Source organism: Garra rufa, chromosome 10, assembly GCF_049309525.1.
Source record: "Garra rufa chromosome 10, GarRuf1.0, whole genome shotgun sequence".
In the NCBI taxonomy this organism is placed as follows: Eukaryota; Metazoa; Chordata; class Actinopteri; order Cypriniformes; family Cyprinidae; genus Garra; species Garra rufa.
In genome coordinates, this window is record NC_133370.1 from 23,260,441 (window position 1) to 23,275,290 (window position 14,850).

Here is a 14,850-nt window from a genome sequence, read left to right on the forward strand (position 1 = left end):
AATTATTAGACAGAGAAGAGATCAGACCAGACGGGGGGCTCCCGTTACTTCCATGCCGTCTCTCTAGGCTTACAGGTATGTTTTATTTTAGAGCAGTCCTTCCCCCTTGAGTGTGAAAATTGTTCCTTGTCTGGAGGATTGCTGCGGTGATCCTAAGACCAAAATAGTGCGAAGCAGCTGCTGTTGGCTGGGAGAGGGTCGTATTTGAGCACCATGAGAGTTGCGCCAGCCTATGTCGTCTCTCTCCTCCTCTGAGCTCACTGGAGAGAGTGGAAGGTCACCCACCAGCTGCTTTGTTGTTCTCTTTTAGTATGTGAACATGGACCCCATGGTGGACTACAGTTAATATAGCAAGAGCCTGAAATAGAGGCTCCGCCAACAGACATAACACACAAAGTTCTGTTTCTCAACAGCCGCGGCCATTAGCGTCTAATCTCACGTGACATTTTACCTCAATAACCCTCTGCTGACGCACAAACAGGAAGAGGATCACTCAGAGGTACTGTATGTCACGTAGTTACATGACAGCGCTCAGTCAGCACCGATGGAATTTCCTCCACTGTCGGTACGTTGTGTCATTGTTTGCATAATTTCGCCCCAATTGGTTGAGACCAACTTTAGATCCTGTATAGTTTGAGAAATATTTTTGTGGGAATTGCCAAGGTCAAACAGTATCGGTTACACAGAATTTGTGGCATGTGAATGGGAGACGGTGAGAAACCTCAACCATCTCAAACTACTTATACCAGCTCATATTTCACAGGTCATCACTTCTTCTAAAGAAAAGGTTTGTGGTAAAGGGCCATTGTGAACAGTGTTTTTTTGTGTTATTTTTTTTTTAAAGAAATTAACAATAAAGTACACTACAGTGGCCTTCTCACATAAAGCAAGTTCTTTTATATTCATATATGCCTCAACACATTTTTTCCCCAAAATTGTTACATTATTAATTAATATGTAAAGTAATTTAATTTGTTTTGCTGCTCCAGGACACAGATGACATTTATCAATTCAAAGTGACATGTAGTCTATGTATGCAAAGTTAAAACTTTTTACCTCAGCTTACGGTTTTTAGATTTTTTATTTATGTATTTATTTTTTGGGTGGCAGGGCTCCCTAATTAACCCTGCACTCTTACCCCTCCTTGCCCACTCCCGCCATTAGATCTAGATTGATAGGCCCCCAGGGTCAAAGCTGCGAGGTCAGCCCGTCCTGAGACACCTGCTCTCTCTTGTCAGGCCTGCAACACCCACACTCCCACTGTGAATATGCCACCTCACACCCAACCCTCTTGACAAGAGCTGTAGCGAGCCCTGACTGTATATATCACACTGACAAATACAGCATGTGTCTGCTATGTGCTGCTCACCAGAGATTTCGCTCATTTTATGTCATATGAGAAATAGACACAGGGCTGGGATTCATAAATACAAAGGAAATCTATCTATCCATCAAGCTATCGAGCTATCTATCCTGTTAATATGTTTTAAAGAAATACATTTATTCAGCAAAAACAGTGACAGAAAAGACTTTTATAAAATAGCCTAATATTTCTATTTCAAATACACTATTTTTTTTACCTTTCTATTCCGTAAAGAATCCTGAAAGGTGTATTAAGTATTAATTTCAACATAGTAACACATTTTTATTGAACACTAAATCAGCATTCTGAAAATTCAGCTTCGCTGTCACAGAAATAAATTACATTTTAAGATATTTCACATAAAACAATATTACACACACATTTTACAGATAAATATGTGACCCTGGACCACAAAACCAGTCTTAAGTCGCTGGGGTATATTTGTAGCAATAGCCAAAAATACATTGCATGGGTCAAAATTTTTGATTTTTCTTTTATGCCAAAAATCATTAGGAAATTAAGTAAAGATCATGTTCCATGATGATTCTTTGTAAAATTCCTACTGTAAATATATCAAAACTTAATTTTTGATTAGTAATCTGCATTGTTAAGAACCTAATTTGGACAACTTTAAAGGTGATTTTCTCAGTATTTTGATTTTTTTGCACCCTCAGATTCCTGATTTTCAAATAGATGTATCTCGACCAAATATTGTCCTATCCTAACAAACCATACACCAATAGAAAGCTTATTTATTGAGTATTCATATGATGTATACATCTCAGTTTTGTAAAATTTAACCTTATGACTGGTTTTGTGGTCCATGGTCACATATATAAGTTTAAATTCACAGTTTGTTTTGAATTGTAACAGAATTTCTCAATATTACTGGTTTCGCTATATTTTTGCTAAAATAAGTGAATACATACACTCTAAAAATGCTGGGTTATTTTGATCCATTGGTCGGGTTAAATGTTTAACTCAGCTATTGCTTAAAAATGACTATATTTCTTGTTAAAAATGAATAAGTTGAATAAATAATATTTAAATAATAAACATTTTTTTAATTGCTTTTTAATAAATGTTCACCTTTTGATTGTTGATGCCTCTAGTAATTACACTACCAGTCAAAAGTTTTCAAACAGTAATATGTTTTTTTTTTTTTTTTAAGTCTCTTCTGCTCACCAAGCCTGTATTTATTTGATCCAAAGTACAGCAAAAACAGTAAATGTTTTTGGTACTTTACTGGTATTGGTACTGTTTAAAATAACTGTTTTTAATTTGAATATATTTTAAAATGTAATTTATTTCTGATTCCAAAGCTGAATTTTTAGCATCATTACTCCAGTCACATCTTCAGAATTCTTCAGAATCTTCAGATCCTTCAGAATTTATTTTAATATACTGAAAACAGCTGATTAGAATTTTGTCAGGTTTCCTTGATGAATAGAAAGTTCAGAAGAACATTTATCTAAAATATAATTTATATATTTTTTAACAGTATAAATGTCTTTATCATTACTTTTAAGCAATTTAAAGCATCCTCGTTAAATAAAAGTATTATTTTCTACAATTCTATAATTTTATAAAACTTTCCAAAAAATAAAAAATGGATACTGACTGATACTGTATAATGTTACAAAAGCTATTTCAGATAAATGCTGATCTTTGTATTCATGAAATAAACCTGAACAAATGTACTAAACTGTTTTAAAAATTGATGATGATAATAATAATAATAATAATAATGTTTCTTGAACAGCAAATCCGCATATTAGAATGATTTCTGAAAGAGCATGTGACACAAGACTATAGTAATGATGCTGAAAATGTAGATTTAATCACAGGAATAAATTACATTTTAAGATATATTCAAATAGAAAACCGTTATTTTAAATAGTAAAAAATATTTCAAAATTTTACTGTTTTACTTTGGATCAAAAAAATGCAGGCTTGGCGAGCAGACGAGAATTCTTTAAAAAAAAAAACATTAAAAATGAACAATTTACTCTGGGTTCATTTTAGGCCAGCCATATAGTCATTTTTTATTTTTTGTTAAAAAAAAATTATCCAGAAGGTTGGGTTAAACATTTCATTTTGATTTATTTTTCACAGATCACCCATTTACAAGAAATGCGTCAGAGCTACTCCTGGTTGATGGCAGACGCTGTTAATGAAGCAGCTCAAGGCTCTTATTTTAACCTCCTTTAACTATTTCAGTCGGTCCAAACTTCAAACAGAAGGCTGTTCTGAATGAATGACAATACTCAGCAGCTGATCATGCACCATCTAGGAAGAAGAATCAAGTTCCTAATTGACAGACTGCTGGGGGGGCTGAAGGGGCAGCCTGTCCCATTTGGTAAAATCTAAATGTTCTTAAAAATACTACCTGGTATCAAAATACTACAAACAAACAGTATGAATATCAATCATTTGCGATGGATAACATTTGCCTCAAAAATATAAAAAAATAAAGCTTGTTCTATAGCCCTCCCAGATATGGAAATAATTTGTTTTGCTTATTGTGATTGTATTTCACATTCATAGTGATGTTGAATTGTAAAGTCAGTTGGTTTTCTAGGTCATCAACAATGTTTGCAGTCAGGTAAATTAGGTACTCTCCCTGTAAAATAAAAGAGCAAAATCTGTTTTACTATAAGATTATATCTTTTAATTTTTATTTAAATAGTTTGAAGTGGAGTGGATAGAGCAATAGGCTGATTACTCACCTTAGGGCCAAAAAACCTTTTCACGTAAAATGGAACGGTCTCATGAAGTGTTTCTGAAACAAGAAAGCATCCTCATCGGTATTCCAGCTGCATCAGCACAGTAAAACATAATGCAGTAAACGTATTTCAACAAGTAGTACCTCCTTTGATGATATAACAGAATTTAACATCTTCACAAGCCATATCTGGCTGCTCATGATCCAACCACAGCTGATCTTTGTAGTAAATAATAACGTGATATCCAGCACGACTGATCGTGAACACTGAAAAACAAGGCAAATGTCAACAGGCCATGTCCAAGTCTACAGGTGAGGTCAAAAGTTTACATCCCCCTTTCTGAATCTGAAAAATGTTCATTTTTTTACCAAAAGATCATACAAAATGTATATTATTGTTTATTTAGTACTGACCTGAACAATATATTTCTTAGAAGTTTACATATCGGCTAGTCCTCAAGAGAAAATAAAAGCTGAATTTATAAAAATGACCCAGTTTCAAAAGTTTACATCCCCTTGATTCTTACTATTGTGTTGTTACCTGAATGATCCACAGCTGTTTTTTGTTTAGTGATGTTCTTCATAAAAATCCTTCGGATCCCACAATTGTTTTGATTTTCCAGCATTTTTGTGTATTTAAACCTTTTCAGCAATGACTTGAGATGCATCTTTTCACACTGAGGAAAACTGGGGGATTTTAACTTATTTAACTTATTTTGTCTTCTGGGAAACATCTAAGTATCTTCTGTAGCCTGAAGGGCAGTATTAATGAAAAAAATATGACATTTATGCAAAATAAGAAAAATCAAGGTTCACCCCTGGCTCATAACCCATGGTTTAACTGTTCAGGACAAACAAGGGACTATCACTAAAGCAACTATCACACACAGAAGTGTCAAGAGTTAAGTGAACAGGGTCATTTTTATAAATTCAACTATTTTGTTTTTCTTGTAGACTATATACATCTTTCATGTGAAATATGTTATTTAGGTCAGTACTAAATAAACAATACCATGCATTTTGTGTGATCCATCTTATTTTGGTAAAAAAAAAAAAGAACATTTTGCAGATTCAGAAAGGGGGATGTAAACTTTTGACCTTAACTGTATATTAATTTAATTAAAAAGGTTAAATTAAACCGAGACCGTTCCATAAATAAGGCTATAATCAATTTAAAATATTTCACAAACCTACTTGGGATTACTGTATAAGTTACAGAGTACAAATTATCTCCTTGATGACAGGGGTTACCAGTCATTGACAGGTAATACAACGGACCTGAAAAAAGAAAAAGTATTAACTGTTGAAATAAAAAATAAGTGTTATTTTTTTTTTAAATACTTTAATCCAGAAAGGACATGTTAAATTGATCAAAAGTGACAGTAAAGACATTTATAATGCTACAAAAGATTTGTATTTCTAATAAATGCTGTTCTCTTGAACTTTCTATACATAAAAATCCCCAAAAAAGTATCAGTTTCCACGAAAATGTTAAGCATCAAATCAGCATATTAGAATTATTTCTGAAGGATCACATTACTGACCCCAGACTGTATATTATGTGTGTAAATATGAAGTTTTTGATTCACTTACCATCAAAGGTGTACCACATATCAATATATTCCGAGGAGCAAAATAATCTTCTCTCAGCAGTCACAGATGACATACAAAATAATGCCATACAACAGAAAAAAGCTGAAAGGCACAAATGCACCATATCTGTTATCCTTTATGAACAACACCAGAGGCAAACAGTGTTGGAAAAGTTCTGTACAAGTAGAGAATCTGGGGTTTAAACAGACGAAATTTGCTTTTTGACAATAAACTGCATTGTTGCCAAACACTATTGGTTTGAAACCTGCCACATGTTTTTTAGGAACTGAGAACTTTTGAACAAAGGACGTTTTGTCATGCACAAATAAGCAGAAATGAAGAGGTTACAGTAAATGATTTTATTTACTGTTTCATACATGTTTCAGCATCACAAACATACTGAATGACAACATTTCTGCAAATATTTTATACATTGAAAGAGTCCACTGAAAATGACTAAATGAAATTTAGCAATATTAAATACAAAGAAAATTACATATACAAAGATTAAATACAAAGAAATAAACAAATAGAACAATCTGGCAGTGTATATATATCTGGTAGATCAGTTTCTTCACCATTAAAATGCCATAAAAACACAATGCACCAGAGTAGGAGAATATTAAATATCCACTTTAACTTATCATAAAACACAGAATGGAATATCTGCTCAAATGGCTTGTCCTATATACTTACAATCTGTCAAAAAAAATAAAATAATTCAAAACAATGGGATTTTTCACTTGTGCAGTGATATTGAAACATATTTTTGGAGGTTTTTTCAAGGTCATTAAAACATTGTACATTAATATAAAGCTGATATTCACCCTAGAAGGTAAAACATGATAAATAAAATCATTTTGTGTGTGTGTCTACTCAATCTTCAAGATGTCTTTTATTTTGGAAAAAGAAAAGTTTCATATCCACCTTATTTTTCCCGTAAGAACAGATGCAGTTTGCTAACTTTATGGTCTATCTCTCTGTCTCATCTGCATCCAGCTAATTTCAGCTGTACAAAACCGGGGTTTGCACTTAAAGTCACGATTTGGTCAGTTCCCTGGATGCACGGACATATTAGCAATACTCAGATGTAAACAACAGCATTGATTGCATGGTTAATTTACTACTGAATACGTTGTTCTGCTAATTTATGCTTTCTTAACCACGGAAAAAACATGTGGAAGCTGCTAAATTATATAGAGAAGGACTAAGTAAGCTGGAAAGGGAGCCATATTTTGACAAACTAAAGTTAATAGGTGGTAAAGATATGTATGAGCAGTATTAAATATGATTTCACCTACCTGACCGGAAATGATAAGAACAAAAACGAATGTTGTCAAGATTCTTGCCCTGGAAATCCTGGTTCAGTTTGACCAACCATAAACGCCTTTTGTTCCTCAGACAGTTTTTTGCATTCTTCTGCGTAATTTGTTATAACTATAGCTATAATAGTACTCCAAATGTTTTTCCCAGTTGGGACGATTAGTACAGGGCAAAACATGACAATAACTGACCATTTTCAGCAGCAATAATCAGCAAAATATGCAAGTTTTGCTGGTTCAGGCACTGTTTACGTTCAGTGTTATGTTGTTATTCTTCGCAGCTAATGAACCAAAAGTCTCGCCCATAAGCTTATTTGCTCTTTGAAGCATAAGGTGGATAGTGAAAAGGCGATGACATATTATAGAAATTTTTTTTAAGTCCTGATATGGCTTGTTTTACAAATTATTACAATTTGCATTCATTAAGCATAACACATCAACATAACTTTGTCTCACAGATCACCCATTTACAAGAAATGCATCAGAGCTACTCCTGGTTGATGGCAGACGCTGTTGGTGAAGCAGCTCAAGGCTTTTATTTTAACCTCCTTTAACTATTTCAGTCGGTCCGAACTTCAAACAGAAGGCTGTTCTGAATGAATGACAATACTCAGCAGCTGATCATGCACCATCTAGGAAGAAGAATCAAGTTCCTAATTGACAGACTGCTGGGGGGGCTGAAGGGGCAGCCTGTCCCATTTGGTAAAATCTAAATGTTCTTAAAAATACTACCTGGTATCAAAATACTACAAACAAACAGTATGAATATCATCCATTTAAGATGGATTTGCTAGAATGACAGGATGTCTAATACAGGAGCTCCAGAGCAATTATTAGAGGGACACTCATATGTGACGAACACCTGATCTGATCAGAAAACTAAACCGAAAATACATATAAATAATGACTTTTGCCTCAAAAAAATAAATAAAAAAATAAAGCTTGTTCTATAACCCTCCCAGATATGGAAATAATTTGTTTTTCTTATTGCGATTGTTTTTCACATTTAGAGTGATGTTGAATTGTAAAGTCAGTTGGTTTTCAAGGTCATCAACAATGTTTACAGTCAGGTAAACTAGATACTCTCCCTGTAAAGTAAAAGAGCAAAATCTGTTTTACTATAAGGTTATATCTTTTAATTTGTATTTTTATTTAAATAAATTAAGATATGCTTTAATACATTTAATTTCTGAAGGATACAAATGAGTTTGAAGTGGAGTGGATAGAGCAATAGGCTGATTACTCACCTTAGGGCCAAAAAACCTTTTCACGTAAAATGGAACGGTCTCATGAAGTGTTTCTGAAACAAGAAAGCATCCTCATGCAGCTGCACCAGCACAGTAAAACATAATGCAGTAAACGTATTTCATCAAGTAGTACCTCCTTTGATGATATAACAGAATTTAAAGTCTTCACAAGCCATATCTGGCTGCTCATGATCCAACCACAGCTGATCTTTGTAGTAAACAATACCGTGATATCCAGCACGACTGATCGTGAACACTGAAAAACAAGGCAAATGTCAACTGGCCATGTCAAAGTTCAAAAGTTTACATCCCCCTTTCTGAATCTGCAAAATGTTAATTATTTTACCAAAATAAGAGGGATCATACAAAATGCATGATATTATCTATTAGTACTGACCTAAATAAGACATTTCACATAAAAGATGTTTACATATAGTCCACAAGAGAAAATTGACCCCGTTCAAAGGTTTACATACACTTGATTCTTAATACTGTGTTCTTACCTGAATGATCCAAATTTCTTTGTTTAGTGATAGTTTTTCATGAGTGCCTTGTTTGTCCTAAACAGTTAAACTGCCCACTGTTCTTAAGAAAAATCCTTAAGGTCCTACAAATTCTTTGGTTTTCCAGCATTTTTGTGTATTTGAACCTTTTCCAACAATGACTGTATGATTTTGAGATCCATCTTTTCACACTGAAGACAACTGAGGGACTCATGCAACTATTACAGAAGGTTCAAACACTCACTGATGCTCCAAAAGGAAACACGACGTATTAATAAGGAAAACCTACGAGTGAAAACTTTTTGAATTTAAAGATTAAGGTAATTTTAACTTATTTCGTCTTCTGGGAAACATGTAAGTAACTTCTCTAGCCTTTAAAGGGCAGAATTCAATGTTAGCCAAAAATGTTAAATATTTAGCTGTGGATTATTCAGGTAACAGCACAGTATTAAGAACAAAGTGCATGTAAACTTTTGAATGGAGTCATTTTTATAAATCAACTATTATTTGCTCTTGTGGACTATATTTAAACATCTTTTATGTCAAATATCTTATTCAGGTCAGTACTAAATAAACAATAACATGCATTTTGTACAATCCTTCTTATTTTGGTAAAATAATGAACATTTTGCGAATTCTAAAAAGGGGGTGTAAACTTTTGACCTCAACTGTATATCAATTTAATTAAAAAGGATTAACAGAGATTCATAAATAAGACTATAATCAACTTTAAATCTTTCACAAACTTACTTGGGATTACTGTGTAAATTGCAGAGTAAATATCCACTCCTAGCTGACAGGGGGTCATAGTCATTGACAGGTAATACAACGGACCTGATTAAAGAAAAAGTATTAGCTGTTCATAATGAAATAAAGTAGTTTTTATGTTATCATGTATTATCTATAGTCTTTCTATGTACATTACGCTGTTCAAAATTTTGGGGTCAGTAAGATAAAAAAAAAATACTTTAATCCAGAAAGGACATGATCAAAAGTGACAGTAAAGACATTTATAATGTTACAAAAGATTTGTATTTCTAATAAATGTTGTTCTCTTGAACTTTCTATTCATTAAAGGTATCACAGTTTCCATGAAAATGTTAAGCATCAAATCAGCATATTAAATTATTTCTGAAGAATCACATTACTGAGCCTAGACTGTATATTATGTGTGTAAATATGAAGTTTTTGATTCACTTACCATCAAAGGTGTACCAAATATCAATATATTCCGAGGAGCAAAATAATTTTCTCTCAGCAGTCACAGATGACATACAAAATAATGCCATACAACAGAGAAAAGCTGAAAGGCACAAATGCATCATATCTGTTATCCTTTATGAACAACACCAGAGGCAAACAGTGTTGGAAAATTTATGTACAAGTAGAGAATCTGGGGTTTAAACAGACGAAATTTCAGACTAACTATAGTTCTTGCTTTTGACAATAAACTGCATTGTTGCCAACACTGTTGGTTTGAAACCTGCCACGTGTTTTTTAGGAACTGGAAACTTTTGAAGAAAGGAAGCTTGTCATGCACAAATAAGCAGAAATGAAGAGGTTACGGTAAATGATTTTATTTACTGTTTCATACATGTTTCAGCATCACAAACATACTGAATGACATCATTTCTGCAAATATTTTATACATTAGAAGAGTCCACTGAAAATGACTAAATGAAATTTCCTCTCTCCCTGCTTTTCACACCAGTGCCTGTTTTCATGAGCAAGTATGGCATCACAAATACATCCCTCCTAAACAAAAAGATTTTATTCATGTCATCAGTGTATTTTACAGGTTAAATACAAAGAAATCAACAGATTAGATTAGATTAGATTCAACTTTATTTTAATTACACATGTACAAGTACAAGGCAACGAAATGCAGTTAGGTCTAACCAGGAGTGCAATAAGCAGCAAATGCAGGATATAGGTATAATTTATAAATTATAAGTGCACTTATAGGAGATATGTACAGGGAGAGGATATGGATAATATTTACAGATGAAGTACTGTGAGCATAATTTACAGATGATAATTAACTACAATTAGAATGTACAAATAGATGAACATAATATACAGGTTGCTATTAACTATAATGTAAATTGCAGGTAGATATGAACATAATATACAGGTTGCTGTTTACTGAAGCAGGAATTTACAAATAGACATGTATAGATTTATCACAGATTTACAATATGTATATGTGCAATGGAAATGTGCATTTACAAATGGGTATGTACAGTGTAGTGCAAAGAATATTAAATAGTGCAATGGTAGTGGGGAGAGTGTGGGGTGGGTGAGAGGGGCGGGTGTCAGTGGGGGGCAGAGTTCAATAAGGAGACAGCTCTGGGAAAGAAGCTGTTCCTCAGTCTGCTGGTTCTAGTCAACAGTAAGAACAATCTGGCAGTGTAAATAAATCTGCCTGTTTTCAGGTAGATCAATTTCTTCATCATAAAAATGGCATAAAAACACTATGCACCAGAGTAGGAGAATATGAATTATCCACTTTAACTTATCATAAACATGAATGGAATATCTGCTCAAAAAAAAGGAAACAGCATATCGTGCATCTGTCAAAAAATAGTATTCATAACTTCGGGATTTTTTACTTGCGCAACTTATTGAAACTTTTTTTTTTTTTTGACATTCATATAAAGCTGATATTTACCCTAGAAGGTAAAACATGATAAATAAAATTATTTTGAGTGTGTGTCTACTCAATCATCAAGATGTCTTTTATTTTGGAAAAAGAAAAATTTCATATCCACCTTATTTTTCCCGTAAGAACGGATGCAGTTTGCTAACTTTATGGTCTGTCTCCCGGTCTCATCTGCATCCAGCTATTTTTAGCTGTACAAAACAGGGGTTTGCACTTAAAAGTCATGATTTGGTCAGTTCCCTGGATGCACGGACATACTGGCAATACTCAGATGTAAACAACAGCATTGAATGCATGGTTAATTTACTACTGAATATGTTGTTCTGCTAATTAATGCTGTCTTAACCACGGATAAAACATGTGGAAGCTGCTAAATTATATAGAGACGGACTTAGTAAGCAGGAAATGGTGCAATATTTTAACACACTAAAGTTAACAGGTGGTAAAGGTATCTGCGAGCAGTCTTACATATGATATTAGTCTAATATTTCACCTACCTGACTGGAAATGATAAGAACAAACATAACTGTTGTCAAGATTCTTGCCCTGGAAATCCTGGTTCAGTTTGGCCAACCACAAACGCCTTTTGTTCCTCAGTTTTTTGCACTCTTCTCTTTGATTTGTTATAACCTTTGGCAGTCTATAGACGTTTTTCCTGAACGCGGAAGTAAGTTTCCTTAACTGAAAGAATGCTTTGCATTTCCGGTCTGCATTGTTTCTAGTCAAATTAGGGTATATTCCAAGCTAATAATCTAATGTTAAACCTATTAAAATGTTTTTAAATAGCACAAGGCTCCAAAGCGCCATCACTTGGCAATGACCGTCAGTTGTCAGTGCCTCACTTTAATGAGTGTAGATGACAAGAAGCTGCGGACGTTAGCTAAATTAAAAACAGATGGACGCTATTTGAATGGGTTCCTATGGAGACCGGAACAGAAAAGCATTCAATCTGACGTTAGAATTCGTAATGGCGGCACTCATCGTTTACACAGGAAAAAGGTCTATAGCACTCCAAATGTTTTTCCCAGTCGGACCGATTAGTACAGGCCAAAACATGACAATAATTGACCATTTTAATTCAGCAGCAATAATCAGCAAAATATGCGAGTTTTGTTCGGTTCAGTGGAATTGTTTACTTTCAGTGACGCGGATAGCCGATTGATGACGTCGTGAACACTCTATTGCAAACTGGTGTGTCTTACCATATTATTTTAATATATTATCTTAATTATGATCACACTGGTTTCTAGTGCAAACTGTTATTGTATAGCTGTACCAAACTGAAGAACAAACCCAATTGTTTTTCTGCCAAGGATATAGAAGACAATACTACAATATAGCAAAGAAAAGCTGAAAGGTACAGAAGCATCACTGCTGTTCTTATCTAATGAAACAGTGGCAACATTTTGCAGTCTTTGAGGTTTTTTCTTCCTGAAAGCTGTGATTCTGTTAAAGTGGTCATTGGAGGCCCATTTTCCACAGGTTGATATGATTCTTTAGGGTCTTAATTAGAAGTCTATAACATACTTTGGTTAAAACTTCTCAACTGTAGTGAAAAAACTCTTTTTACCTGGTCAAAATCAACCCTTTTTGGAGTGTTGCATGTTCCTTTAAATGCTAATAAGCTCTGCTTGCCCCGCCCCTCTCTGCCGTGGGATGATGAGGCATAATTTTTACTTTAGCTGCATTTAGGGTCAAAACTTTCCAACAAGCACATTATAAAGAAAGGCCATTTGCAAAGATGCACAGAAAACCCTTATACTCACTGCTGCTGTGGGTGAAGATGCATCACGAATGATTTGCACGAACATAGACGCATGTAGATCCTTTCAAAAACGAAAGTAACATTAATCCTCTGCGTCTTCAGCGGCTCAGATGTCGGGAGTAAATAACGACTGCTATGTTCATCATTACATCCAACAACAGAACACCTCAATCACTCAATCAGAGACATTATTGTCTTCACCTGCACCTGAGTCACACAATGGCGATGGGAGTCAGACCGTTTCAGTTCGGTGAGAGCGGGCCTAAGGTAAGGCGCTCATGTCAATCAACTATCGTGGGAGTGGCCTCTGTCAGTGCTTCCTCACACCAACAAGAAGCTGAGAATGACCTGATTTTAAAAAGGGGATATTACTTTTAAAGATTAAAAAATACCACTAGGTGGATTTTTTCATTGTAGGGTGGTTGTGTACACAAACTGCCAACACACATTATGTTCAAACAACAGGTAAAAGTGAGTTTTGCATCCGATGACCCCTTTAACAACAGGACACAATGAAGCACTGCATAATTGCAAAACTTCTCTTTTGGATTGAAGCATGAATTGTGTTTTTCCCCTGCAAGTACCTGTAAGTATGTAAACAATTAAGTGCCAGTAAACAGAAGTTCGGCCACAAAATAAAATCTTACAGTAAATTCAGAGGACATTTGCACTTGCAGTTTATTTACGCATTCACAGACATTTCCCAAACTGAAAGCGTATCACGACTTTTACTTAATATTATTAAAGAAATATTCTAATTACAAATCATTGTGTTCTTTGATCTTAAGTGTCACATGATCCTTTAGAGATATTATAATACGCCGACTTTCAGCTCAAGAAACATTTCTTATCACTACTGAAAAAAGTTGTGCTATATGAAATAGAAATCGTTGTTACATTATAAATGCTTTAATACGTCCTTGCTGAATAAAAATATTACTTTCTTTTACGTGTTTGCCTTCTTAAGAATAAAAAGATTAAGAAGATTAATCCTATAGCTCTCCAATCTGTTAATATTCTAATATAATATAATATTCTTATGAATGGTACTTTTAATTTGCATAGTGACGTTGAAACTTAACTGCAGCATTTTTTCAGCATCATCGACAACGGTCACATCCACGTGAATCCGATATTCTCCCTGCAAAGAAAAACTCAATTAATTTCATAGCTTCCAGTGCATCATTTTAATTTGTCATGTGCTTGTATCTAAACTAATAATGCATTAATATTATTTATTTTCAGTGGGAATTGAGCACATGACCTTTGCATTACCATGCTATACTAGTATATATATATATATATATATATATATATATATATATATATATATATATATATATATATATATATATATACACTACATACTACAAATGTCGAAATTCTCTTCAATCAAAATCAAAATCAAAAGTCATCAAAATATAAAATTTTTGTTTTAAAATGGGTAAAGTGTTAGTATTTAAACTTAATCTCTGGACAAGAAGATATTTTTATATATTAAAAAAAAGTGTTACAGTGACATTCCACCTTGTTCTACAACGCGGAAGAGACTTCCGGTTCATTAGCCGCTAGAGGGATTTAACGAGAATAATTACCACGTACAGTAAACGGTAAAACTGTTTGCATTACAAACCAGTGTGTTCATAATTGAGATAATATATTACAATGAT